The sequence below is a fragment of the Chiloscyllium punctatum genome, chromosome 10 (genome assembly GCF_047496795.1).
Source record: "Chiloscyllium punctatum isolate Juve2018m chromosome 10, sChiPun1.3, whole genome shotgun sequence".
Classification (NCBI taxonomy): domain Eukaryota; kingdom Metazoa; phylum Chordata; class Chondrichthyes; order Orectolobiformes; family Hemiscylliidae; genus Chiloscyllium; species Chiloscyllium punctatum.
The window spans coordinates 66887450-66900941 of record NC_092748.1 but is presented as its reverse complement, the minus strand read 5'-3'; the positions used below and the strand labels follow the sequence as shown (position 1 = coordinate 66900941).

Genomic DNA, 13492 nt, shown 5'->3' with positions numbered 1-13492 from the left:
ATGAGGAAAGTGCCTCATTCCTGAAGAAGGGCTCATGCCCGAAATGTTGATTCTCCTGCTCCTTGGATGCTGCCTGACCTGCTGCGCTTTTCCAGCAACACATTTTCAGCTCTGATCTCCAGCATCTGCTGTCCTCACTTTCTCCTCATAGATAGTCCTACCCATGGAAATATACCTTGAAATGTTCCAGCCAATACCATCACAATCCCTGGGTATGTTCTAATCCACCAGCAAGCCAGAATCAATAGGGATGGTGGCACATTAGTATACAGTTGGGAGGGAATTGCCCTTGAAGACTCAAATTTGCTTCTAGACTCCTTAAAGTCTGATGGCACCAGGTCAGCATGGACAAGGAAGCCTCCTGCTGATTACTATATACTGAGTCACTGTGGTTGATGAATCAATCCTCCTCCAGCTGGAGGAAATACTAATGTTGACAAAGGTCCTCAACATACTTTGAATGGTGGACTTCAATGTCCAAGAGTGGCTTGGCAGCTCCACTGCTGACTGAGCTTGTGAAATCCTAAAGGACTTAACTGTTAAACTGGATCTGAGACAAAGTCCAGACTCCATATTGAGGATACACTTCATTATATTGTGTGGTATGATAATTATATGTCATGATTTCACAGGATGTCATTACTAAACATGTCAGATCCCAGAACGAAATCTGATTTGATAGATCGTATTTGTTTCTTTTCGTTTTAATAAGGTGATCCTTTCACTGAAACACAATTAAGTAATGGTGCAGATTTGGTTTCAACAATATAAAAGACGTTTTGTTTGTGCAAAAAGTGCAAATCAAAATGGAATAAAGCTATTTACATATAACACGTGTTTAAAGATTTTTAAACTGGTAGTAAAATACAATCTCAAAGGCACACCTTTGAAGTACTCACACCAGAGAGAATTTCCTTCTCTTTCACATCTGACGGGCTTAATTTAACTGCAGCTTCAGGTTCACCAGCTAGAAAATCTGATAGCATCTCTTTGGAGCCTTCATCCAACAGAGCTCAGATTTTCTCAGCTTAAAATAACTCCTTCAGGGTTTTAGTCAAATACTTCTGATTTGGAACTTTCAATCTAAACTGCTTACACTGAGGTAACCTATTTCTTACTGTTCTTAACAATCAGTCTTTGTCAGGGCAACTCTTTTACACATTCAGCTTCAGATGAAACATATGCAAAATTTGCCAAATTCAAAGCTAAAGGCCTTTTCTCAAACTATGGATGTTTCCCATAATCAAAAGAAAATGTACAATTTTCTAATGAACTACACTGTTTATTTTGTTCACTGGTCAACTCTCCCAATTATAACAAAACCACATATCCAGACCAGGTACTCTACGCTTTGCAATGTTTCTTTAAAAAAATCACCATGGCTACAGAAACATTTATAAGTTTATCATTAAACACCTTTAGACACACAAACCCAAATCTACAGACCAAAATAAATGATATTGAAATGTAGATAAACCACATACTGTGCTAATTGGGGTAGATTTTAGGCAGAATTTGCAACTAGACTGGGCTTCACTGAGGGCCAGTACCCACAGTGCTAGGGGAGTCCAGTACATCAGTGCAAAAGAGAAGACTGAAACATTCACAATGATCTTTAGCCAGAAGTGCCGACTGGATGATCCATTTCAGCATCATCCAGTGGTATCTTGCTTCACAGGTGCCAGTCTTCAGCCAGTTTGATTCACTCCATATAACTCTGTAAAAACTATGGGCCCTGACCTGATTCAGCAGTAGTGCAAAAGATGTGTGCTCCAGATTTTGCTGCACGCCTAGTCAAGCTGTTCCAGTACAGTTATAACAGTGGCATCGATCTGACAATATGAAAAATTGCCCATGTATGCCCCATACCTTGAAAAGCAGAGAAATCCAATCCAGCCAAATACTGTCCCATCAATCTACTCTCAATCATCAGTTGAGCAATGGAAGATGTCATTAACAGTGCTATCAAGTAGCACTTTCTCAGCAGTAACCTGCCCACTGATTTCCAATTTGGTTCTATCAGGACCACTCAGCTCCTAACCTCATTACCGTTTTGTTTCAAACTTGGACATGAGATCAGACTTTCAGAAGGGAGACAAGAATGACTGCCCTTATTAGCGCACATTTGTCTGAGTCAATGGAAATCAGGAAGAAAACTCTCCGCTGATTGGAGTCATACGTAGCACATCGGGAGATGGTTGTGGTGGTTTGAGGTCAGTCATCTTAGCTGCAAGAGACCACTGCAACTGTTGCTCTGAGTAGTGTCTTCAGATGTTTCATTAATAATCTTTCTTCCATCATATAGTCAGAAGTGAACATGTTTGCTGACAATTGCAAAATGTCCAGTGCTATTCACAACTCCTCTCATACTGAAGCAGTCACTATTCAAATGCAAAAAGACTGAGACAATATTCAGGCTTGGACTGATAAGGGGCAAATCACATTTGCGTTTCACAAATGTTAGACAACGTCTGCAACAAGATAAAATATAATTAACAGTTCTCGACATTCAATGACACTTTCATTGCTGAATCCTCCTCAATTACCATTAACATTGAACTGAATGAGATGTATAAATACAGTGGCTCTAAGAGCAGGTCAGAGTCACAAGACAGTTTTGTGATTACTCCACCTCCTGACTTCCCATGCCCTCTCTATCATCCACAAGGCACAAGTCAGGAGTGTGATGAAATTCTCCTCAGTTGCCTTGACTAATACTCATGAATACTTTCCATGAGAGAACAGCCCATTTGATTTGTACTACTTTGACAAACGTCTATCACTGCTGCTCAGCAGCAGCAGTGTGTACTATCTCCAAGATGCACTGCAACAACTCACCAAAATACCTTTGACAACTCCCCACAAATTCATGATCATTACCGTTTTGAAGATCAAGGGTGCAAGATACATGGGAACTTCAACACCAACAAGTCACTCATGATCTTGATTTGGAAATTTATTGCCTTCACTGTCATTGTGTCAAAATCCTGGCAATCCCTCCTGAAGAACATCATGGGTCAACAAGGTTGACAAGTCCCTAGTACCAGTTGGTCTGCAATGTAGGGTCTTAAAAGAAGTGGTGGCACAGATAGTAGATTCACTTCTTCTACTCTTCTAAAATTCCTTAGATTCTGCAAGAGCTGCAGCAGATTGGAAAATAGAAGGTCTAATGCTGTATCTTTATGCAAGAAAGGAATGAGGCAGAAAGCAGAACACTATAGGCCAGTTAGCATACACCGAGTTAACATTGTATGAGTTTGAATTGATTCTGCTGAATAACAGATTATAAGAATTAGTTAAACATAATATAAAATTATGAATGCATAATTGTATATGACTTCAGTTTATTCTCTCTCTGCATTCTGTCCAATAGATAATAGGACAGAAATCTCTCCTTAAAACTTTTCTGTCTTGTGCAGGAATAGTACTTTACTACTCCCATCTCAGATTCTCTCATATCCTTGTAGTGATATGCCCATTGTACGAAACATCCGTAGTAGCATGTTTTCAGATTCGTTTTTAACTCCGTTGTCTGAAAGTGGACAACCAAGACAAGAAAAAGAGTTTTTTACGTTGAAGAATCAATAGAAGATTAGATATTAGGAATTACAACCAATGCCAAGCTAATCTATTAACACAAATGATGCTGCAACTTAACAATCAGTAACTGAAGCATAGTGATGGGCTTCAAAGAAAGTTCAGGCCATGTGAGGTAATTGTCTTAGAGAGATTTGTAACATTGTACAAAACGTTACCCAAAATTGATATGTTTTTGAAGTATTTGATCTTATGCAATCATGTCTTTTCACAATTTTCTATCTTCTGGGCATGTTTGCAATTACATGCAAAATCAAGGTTGTGGCTTAAAGTAAGTTCTCAAATTTACTTTGCATTATTTATTAAGCCATCTTTTGCTGTTTTCCAGCTCAGCATGGTGACTATGGGGATGTAACCATGGTATTCTCCGATTTACTGATTTCATATTGAAGCTCGTCCTACTGGTTTATGTTTAGTCAATTTTCCATTCAATTGGACATTCAAATGCTTGCATGGAGATCCTGTCACTTTTTCAGGCACGATAACTTTTCAAACCCATTACGTCATAGAGCTATCTTTATTTAAAAAAGGAAGGTCTGCATGGAAAAACCAGCCAGTACCTCCCTCTGCAAACATAAATACTACAACCTAAACGCTACCGCTGACCGTCTTAATTTCCACTGATTTAGCAGATCCCGCCCCTCTCAATACCATCGTCAGTCTATCTAAGAGCTTGTTTACCTGAGTGAAAGCTCAGATGAATTCTCTGCCCAACCATTCGACATTGAGTGAAGCATAAAACTTGGGAAGTAGAGCATTCGCGCGTTTTTGTGTACCAAGTGAGCAGCGCCCCACAATAAAAAATACACTTCAAGTAGCACCGTCTTCTTAATGTCCAACAATGGTCAGGCTGGGTTTTGTGCCTTGGGCTTTATTTCTCAGCTATTTTACGCGACATATTCACTCATCTACAGGTAAGATGTGATTGCATACACTTCTTTTTCCCAGTTTATCATAACAAATCACTTGATCTAAATGTAAGTGTTGAAGTGACATGCTTTTCTAATGTAAATTGTGCTGTGATGTTTTGACTCGTCTCACTTAAAGTTGCGGAAGCTGTCAGTGGAACCCCTCAGCCTTGAACTGGAGTGGTGGTCCTAGCGCCAGAGTGGAATTTCTTACTCTTGAGTTGCTTGAATTCAAACGCAACAGTAATTATTGCCAAAGGGAAGTTACTGCAAATATGCACCTTGCTTAACTTGTTTCTTCCCTGGAGCTGAAGTTTTATTTTTGGACATACATATATTTGTCAAACCGCGTGCATTTTCAAATCCTTTAAAGTTAAAGCAGTGAATGCAATCGTACTTTTGAAACGAACATTTGTTCTGATCCAGCATCTACTATGTTTGACAGAATGAAACGTGGACTCTATTTCTTTGACCTTAAAGTCTGGTAAGATCCTTTCCCATACCTGTTTTTAATTGCTCTTTGACGCCGATCTAAAATCTACTTAATATGTTAAGACCGTAAGCTGGAGGAGCAGAATAAGGCATTTGGCCTATCGAGTCTGGCCTGACAGGGCTGGTTATAAAAATCAAATTGTAATGTAGTGAATGTATAAAGTGAGAGTGCAGTTGGTGCAGAAGATCACCCATGATGTGTACGAAAATTGATGTAAATGGAGTAGGTTCAAAGGCTATGTTGGCTCCTTTTGATACCTTTGGATCAGCAACAGGTGACTTTTTAAAGAAATGGTCTGAATTTTCTGGTCAGTAGCTTGCTGTGCACAATGCTGCTTCTCAAAGATTTTCCCTGCTCAACATTGCCGCCCATTTCTTCAGGGATGGTGTGATCACAGCTGCAGAAGAGATGTGCAACTTCGCATCTCCTGGAGAACATCTGCAGAGTGGAAAACCGTTGAGCTGTGTGGGTAGAGGGGTAACACCAACTACCATTTACAAAAGTCAGAAGTTTTAAAGGTCCTATCTTTGAGATTTTGCTACTTTAGAGTAATTGAGTGGATAAGCTGGGTACTTGGGAGGCGGTTATGGTTTAACAGAATCTGGTTGGGGTTTGGGTGATTTAAGGAGAATGATTGGGAGTTGATTGTGGGTATCCCAGGAATTAGACCAGGTTTTAAACTGTCTTAACACTTCCTTGGAAGCTATCCAAGCAAGTAATGGGCCCTATCCCAAGTTTCCACCTTTAGCTCATAGTTGGAGATGTTCATGGTGGTTGGGGACAGTGAGGAGTTCACAGGTGGGGAATCCTGGATAGGAGACAACTTTAAACTTGCCATGCAATTCCCATTCAGGTTCACGCTTCAGGATTTGCAGTGTTTGATGCATATTGTCCTCTCTAACCGCAATATTTCAATTTAAAAAGAATGTTTGGAGTGTGACCGAAAGATAGCTAGAAAAATAAAAAATGGTAAAAAGCATCTAAACAGAAGTATCTACGCAAAAAACATATTCATTGTAATCTTCCAAAATCCTCTAGATTCTGGAAGAGTCCAAGTGTCTTGGAAAACTTCAAATGTAAGACCTCTATTCAATAAAGGAGAGAGGTGGGAAACTATAGGCAGTTAGCCTAACATCTATTATCAGGACATGTGAAAATCCTTTTATTAAAGTTCCATAGAATCCCTACAGTGTGGAAACAGGCCCTTTAGTCTGATAAGTCCACACCGACCCTCTGAAGAGCAACCCACCCAGACCCTATCTTTACCCCTGACTAATGCACCAAACCTATACATCACTGAACACTATGGGTAATTTAGCACAGCCAATTCACCTAACCTCCACACCTTTGATTTGTGGGAGGAAATCGGGAACAGCCAGAGGAAACCCACGCAGACAAAGGGAGAATGTGCAAACTCCACACAGTTGCCTGAGGCTGGAACTGAACCCAGGTCCCTGGTGCTGTGAGGCAGCAGTGCTAACCATTGAGCCAGCATGCTGCCCCTGATTAATAGCAGGATATCAATTAATAGCAGGATATGTATCAAATCATTATACCTTTAAGCAAACTTAGCATGCTTTGTGAAAGAAAGAAATATGTTTAACATATTAAATTTCTTTGAACATTGTGGGTAAAGTATATTTGGATTTCCAAAGGTATTCTATGAGGTGCCACAAAAAAAGGAGTATATGATATTATGTGTGCTATTTTGGTATGGAAATGGGACTTGCTAACTAACAGGAAACAGCTAGGTTAGATAGGTCATTTTCAGGTTAGGAAAATACTGGAGTCCTTTAGGAATCAGTACTGGAATCCCAACTATTATAGTGAATGCTAATGACCTGGACAAAAGAACCAAATTTGCTGCTAATTTAAAAATAAGTCGAAAAGTGAATTGTGAGAGTATACAAAGAGTCTTTAGAGAAATAGATAATTAAGTGGGAAAAAATTAGCAGATGGAGTGTAACATGGCAAAATGTGAAGTTGTCCAATATGCCAGGAAAGATAGATGCAGAAGATGTGTGTAGCTTTCTTAATAATTGCTTCATCTCTGTGTTCACAAAGGGATGGGATGATGCAGGCACTCAGCTAAAGCAAAGTTCTAAATGGATAAAAATATACATAATGAGATAGGAAGTAGTAGAGGGACTGACCTGTTTGGAGGTGGATAAATCATCAGGGCAAGATGAATGTTGAAGGAAGTCATGGAGGAAGAATGGGATACTCTGAGGATCATTTTCTAATCCTCATCATACACAAGTGAAATACCAGAGGATTGGAGACCTTTTTGTTTATTTATTTACTCAATGGATGTGGACATCACTGGTTGGGTCAACATTTTTTGCCCATCTCTAGTTGCTCTTCAGAAGATTATGTTAAGTTGTCCTCTTGAACTGCTGCAGGTCTGTGAACATTATACCATTATTGAAAAGAGTGTAGGCTAAATAATCATAGATCAAGGACAGCACGGTGGCTCAGTGGTAAGTACTGCTGCCTCACAATGCCAGGGACTTGGGTTCGATTGTCACCTCAGGCGACTGTGTGGAGTTTGCACATTCTCCCTGTACCTGCGTGGGTTTCCTCCGGGTGCTCGAGTTTCCTTCCACGATCAGGTGAATTGGTCATGCTAAATAATGTTAGGTGTAGTAGTCAGGAGTAAATATAGGGTAGGGGAATGGATCTGGGTGGGTTACTGTTCAAAGGGTTGGTGTGGACCTGTTGAGCTGAAGGGCCTGTTTCTATCCTATAGGGAATCTAATCAGTGAGTCTGACCTGGCTGGTGTGCTAATGACTAGAATCAATATATAAGGATAGAATTAACTGTTACTTAAAAAGACAGGGTTCATACATAGTCAGCATGTTATTGCTAAGAAAATGTTATGAATCTCTCAAAAATCAGTTGTCAGTAATGAGGAGTGTGTGCAGTGGTCGCACAGTGGAAGTCGCCTATGTCAATTTCAGTAAACCATTTTACAAGCTTTCACATGGCAGACCTGTTATATACATAAAGCCAATGGGTTACAGGTGAACGTGGCAAGTTGGACCCAGAATTGGCTGAGTGGTGGGGGAAAGAAAACGGTAATAGTTGGTGGATGTTTTTGAGAATGGAAAGCAGTTGATAGAAAAGAATATGGCTTTCAATTGCAGTAAGATATAAGTGATTTGGTTGAATAGGTGGATAAATGGGAACTGGAATTCAATCCGGAGAAGTGTACGGTTTACATTGGGACAGACAGGAAAAAAAGAGAAGAGAATATACAGAAAAGGGAAGAATTCTGAGAACAATTGAGGAAATGAGAGACATTGGAGTGCGAATCCATAGAACTCTGAAATTAGCAGGACAAGTAGATAAGGTAGTAAAGAAGTCCTATTTCCTTTATTGGATGTGGTACTGAATATGCAGTATTTTTCTTGGTTACCAAGTTACAGGAAGGACATAATTACTCTGTGGAGAGTATAGAGGAGACTTACATGAATGTTTTCAGGGCTTGAAAATTAAGGAACATTGTATAGGCTAAAATTGCTCTTCAAGTCATAGAGCATTAAACAGATCCTTCGGTCCAACCAGTCCATGCTGAGCATAATCCCATACTAAACTAGTCCCGCCTGCCTGCTCCTGGCCAATATCCCTCCAAACCTTTCCTATTCACGTATCTGTCCAAATGTCATTTAAATGTTGTCATTGTATCTGCATTCTCAGGAAGTTCATTCCTCACGCTAACCATCCTCTGTATAAAAGATTTACCTTCTTCCAACAATTCAGGGTAAGGGGTGACTTAAAACCAGTGAAGGGTTTGCATTGAGTGAACAGGGAAGACTTGTTTTCTCCTAGTAAAGTGGTCAATGACCAGGGGATACAGATTACAGATGATTTGGGAGAAGGATTAGTGGGGACATGATGAAATACTTTTTCATCCAGTGGGTGATTGCCTGGAATTTGCTGTCCAGTTTGGTTGTTGAGGTGGAAACCCTCAACTCCTTTAAAAAGAACCTGGACCTGCACCTGAGGCATTGAAACCCAGTAGACTCCAGACTAGGAGCTACAAAGGGGGATTAGACTGGATGACTAGTTTATTAAACCAGTGTAGACACAATGGGTTGAATGCCTTTTTCTGTGTCATGGACATTCAGTGGTTCTAAAAGTGGAATATTATTTCAGTTGTGGATAGACTGTGGAAAGCTGCAGCACAGAGAGATGTGGGTGTCCTTGTTAAAAAATCACAAAAATTACTTTGAGTTACAGCAGGTGAATGTGGAAGCAAATGGAATGCTGAAGTAATGACATAAATGCTGGAAAATCTCAGTAGGTCTGGCAGCCTCTGTGGTGAGAGAAACAGACTTAAAATTTCAAATCCAGTATGACTTTACTTCGGCACTTTAGGCACAGAGGTTTTGGAGTATTGAAGGAAAATGAAGACAAACTGGTATGTTGGCCTTAATTGCATAAGGCATGGAGTCTTAAAGTAGGAATATCTTGACTACTCTTTGTGAGACCACATTTGCAGAAATGTGCAGAGTGTTCATCACTTTCCTTTAAAGAGAGATTTACTTGCATTGGAGAGAGTTCAAAGAAGTACACAATGCTGATTCCTGGGATGATGGGGTTGCCTTCTGAAGTAAGATTGCGTGAGTTTGACACACTCTCATTGCACGTTAAAAGAGTGAACGGTGATCTTATTGAAGCACATATAATATCTTAGGAGGCTTGATTGGGTATTTTCAGAGAAGGCTTTCCCTTTGTGGTAGAGAAGGCCATTTGAAAATAAAGGGTCTCCCGTTTATGAGGGCAATAACGAGAAATTTCTTCTCGGGTTTGATAGTGTTTGAAGTTTCCTTCCGAGTGAACAATGAAGGCTTTGTTATTGAATACACTGAGGGCTGATTTAAACAGATTTGTAATTTCTCAGGGTGTGAAGCGTTATGGGGGACAGACAGGAAAGTGGAGTGAAGGTCACATGCACTCATCCATGATCCACAGGTGGAGAAGGCATGAGAGAACAAATTGCCGATTTCATATGTTCATTTGCTTAATTGTTTTCTTCTACATGTAACCAATATTTGATGTATATTTCAAGTTTGAGAAATAAAATTTACCTGGGCAATATGAATGTTTCAGTTATAGACTGTTAGAGTCATAGAGATGTACAGCATGGAAACAGACCCTTCGGTCCAACCCGTCCATGCCGAACAGATATCCCAACCCAATCTAGTCCCAACTGCCAGCAACAAGTCCATATCTCTCCAAACCCTTCCTATTCATATACCCATCCAAATGCCTTTTAAATGTTGCAATTGTACTAGCCTCCACCACTTCCTCTGTCAGCTCATTCCATACACATACCATTCTCTGCGTGAAAAAGTTGCCCCTTAGGTCTTTTTTATATCTTTCCCCTCTCATCCTAAACCTATGCCCTCTAGTTCTGGACTCCCCAACCCCAGGGAAAATACTTTGTCTATTTATCCTTTCCATGCCCCTCATGATTTTATAAACCTCAATAAGGTCACCCCTCAGCCTCCGATGCTCCAGGGAAAACAGCCCTAGCCCATTCAGCCTCTCCCTATATCTCAAACCTCCAACCCTGGCAACATCCTTGTAAATCTTTTCTGACCCCTTTAAGGTTCACAACATCTTTCCGATAGGAAGGAGACCAGAAGTGCACGCAATATTCCAACAGTGGCCTAATCAATGTCCTGTACAGCCACAACATGACTTCCCAACTCCTGTACTCAATACTCTGACCAATAAAGGAAAGCATACCAAACACCACCTTCACTATTCTATCCACCTGTGACTCCACTTTCAAGGAGCTATGAACCTGCACTCCAAGGTCTCTTTGCTCAGCAACACTCCCAAGACCTTACCAGTAAGTGTATAAATCCTGCTGAGATTTACTTTACCAAAATGCAACACCTTGTATTTATCTAAATTAAATTCCATCTGCCACTTCTTAGCTCATTGGCCCATCTGGTCAAGGTCCCGTTGTAATCTGAGGTAGCCTTCTTCGCTGTCCACTATACCTCCAATTTTAGTGTCATCTGCAAACTTAATAACTATACCTCTTATGATGAAAAGTAAGGGACCCCGATCCTTGTGGCACTCCACTGGTCACAGGCCTCCAGTCTGAAAAACAACCCTCCGCCACGACCCTCTGTCTTCTATCTTTGAGCCAGTTCTGTATCCAAATGGCTAGTTCTCCCTGTATTCCATGACATCTAATTTTGCTAAAAACGTGTTGCTGGAAAAGCACAGCAGGTCAGGCAGCATCCAAGGAGCAGGAGAATCGACGTTTCTGGCATGATCCATTCCTGAAAAGGGCTCATGCCCGAAACGTCGATTCTCCTGCTTCTTGGATGCTGCCTGACCTGCTGCGCTTTTCCAGCAACACATTTTCAGCTCTGATCTCCAGCATCTGCAGTCCTCACTTTCTCCTAGTTGATCTAACCTTGCTAACCAGTCTCCCATGGGGAACCTTGTCGAATGCCTTACTGAAGTCCATATAGATCACGTCTACCGCTCTGCCCTCATCAATCCTCTTTGTTACTTCTTCAAAAAACTCAATCAAGTTTGTGAGACATGATTTCCCACGCACAAAGCCATGTTGACTATTCCTGATCAGTTCTTGCCTTTCCAAATACATGTATATCCAAATGTAATTCCTCTCTTCAAGAAAGGAAATAGGGAAATCCCCAGCAATTACAGACCAGTAAGTCTCACGTCTGTCGTCTGCAAGGTGTTAGAAAGGATTCTGAGGGATAGTATTTATGACCATCTGGAAGAGCATGGCTTGATTAAATGCAGTCAACATGGCTTTGTGAAGGGCAGGTCATGCCTCACAAACCTTATGGAGTTCTTTGAGGATGTGACTAGAAAAGTTGATGCGAGTTATACTGTGGATGTGGTGTATGTGGACTTCAGCAAGGCATTTGATAAGGTTCCCCATGGTAGGCTCATTCAGAAGGTCAGGAGGAATGGGATACAGGGGAACCTAACTGTCTGGATACAGAATTGGCTGGCCAACAGAAGACAGCAAGTGATAGTAGAAGGAAAATATTCTGCCTGGAAGTCAGTGGTGAGTGGTGTTCCACAGGGCTCTGTCCTTGGGCCTCTACTGTTTGTAATTTTTATTAATGACTTGGATGAGGGGATTGAAGGATGGGTCAGCAAGTTTGCAGATGACACAAAGATTGGAGGTGTCGTTGACAGTATAGAGGGCTTTTGTAGGCTGCAGCGGGCCATTGACAGGATGCAGAGATGGGCTGAGAGGTGGCAGATGGAGTTCAACCTGGATAAATGCGAGGTGATGCATTTTGGAAGGTCGAATTTGAAAGCTGAGTACAGGATTAAGGATAGGATTCTTGGCAGTGTGGAGGAACAGAGGGATCTTGGTGTGCAGGTACATAGATCCCTTAAAATGGCCACCCAAGTGGACAGGATTGTTAAGAAAGCATATGGTGTTTTGGCTTTCATTAACAGGGGGATTGAGTTTAAGAGTCGTGAGATCTTGTTGCAGCTCTATAAAACTTTGGTTCGACCGCACTTGGAATACTGCGTCCAGTTCTGGTTGCCCTATTATAGGAAAGATATGGATGCTTTGGAGAGGGTTCAGAGGAGGTTTACCAGGATGCTGCCTGGACTGGAGGGCTTATCTTGTGAAGAGAGGTTGACTGAGCTCGGACGTTTTTCATTGGAGAAAAGGAGGAGGAGAGGGGATCTAATTGAGGTATACAAGATAATGAGAGGCATAGATAGAGTCGATAGCCAGAGACTATTTCCCAGGGCAGAAATGGTTAACACGAGGGGTCATAGTTTTAAGCTGGTTGGAGGAAAGTATAGAGAGGATGTCAGAGGCGGGTTCTTTACACCGAGAGTTGTGAGAGCATGGAATGCATTGCCAGCAGCAGTTGTGGAAGCAAGGTCATTGGGGACGTTTGAGAGACTGCTGGACATGCACATGGTCACAGAAATTTGAAGGTGCATACATGAGGGTCAATGGTTGGCACAACATCGTGGGCTGAAGGGCATGTTCTGGGCTGTACTATTCTATGTTCTATCCTGTCCCGCATGATTCCCTCCAACAACTTGCCCACCTCCGACGTCAGGCTCACTGGTGTATGATTCCCTGCTTGTCCTAACCACCTTTCCTCAACAGTGGCACCACGTTAGCCAACCTCCAGTCTTCCGGCACCTGACCTGTGACTATCAATGATACAAATATCTCAGCAAGGTGACAAGCAATCACTTCCCTAGCTTCCCACATAGATCTGGGGTACACCTGATCAGGTCCTGGGGATTTATCCACTTTTATGCATTTCAAGACATCCAGCCTATCCTCCTCTGTAATACGGCCATTTTTCAAGATGTCACCATCTATTTCCCTACATTCTATATCTTTCATGTCCTTTTCCACAGTAAATACTGATGCAAAATACTCGTTTAGTATCTCCCCATCTCCTGCGGCTCCACACAAAGGCCGCCTTGCTGATCTTTGAGGGG

The 13492-nt window shown here is 41.4% G+C and overlaps 1 protein-coding gene across 1 annotated transcript in view; it reads left to right on the top strand.

Moving 5' to 3' along the window:
• The first annotated feature begins 4882 nt into the window (after nucleotides 1-4882).
• LOC140481796 (TGF-beta receptor type-1-like) overlaps nucleotides 4883-13492 on the top strand; it is a 78310-nt gene continuing 69700 nt past the window's right edge. The window contains exon 1 of the mRNA XM_072578323.1: nucleotides 4883-4989. The gene's annotated coding sequence lies outside the window, so the exon portion shown is untranslated. The remainder of the gene's footprint in view (nucleotides 4990-13492) is intronic.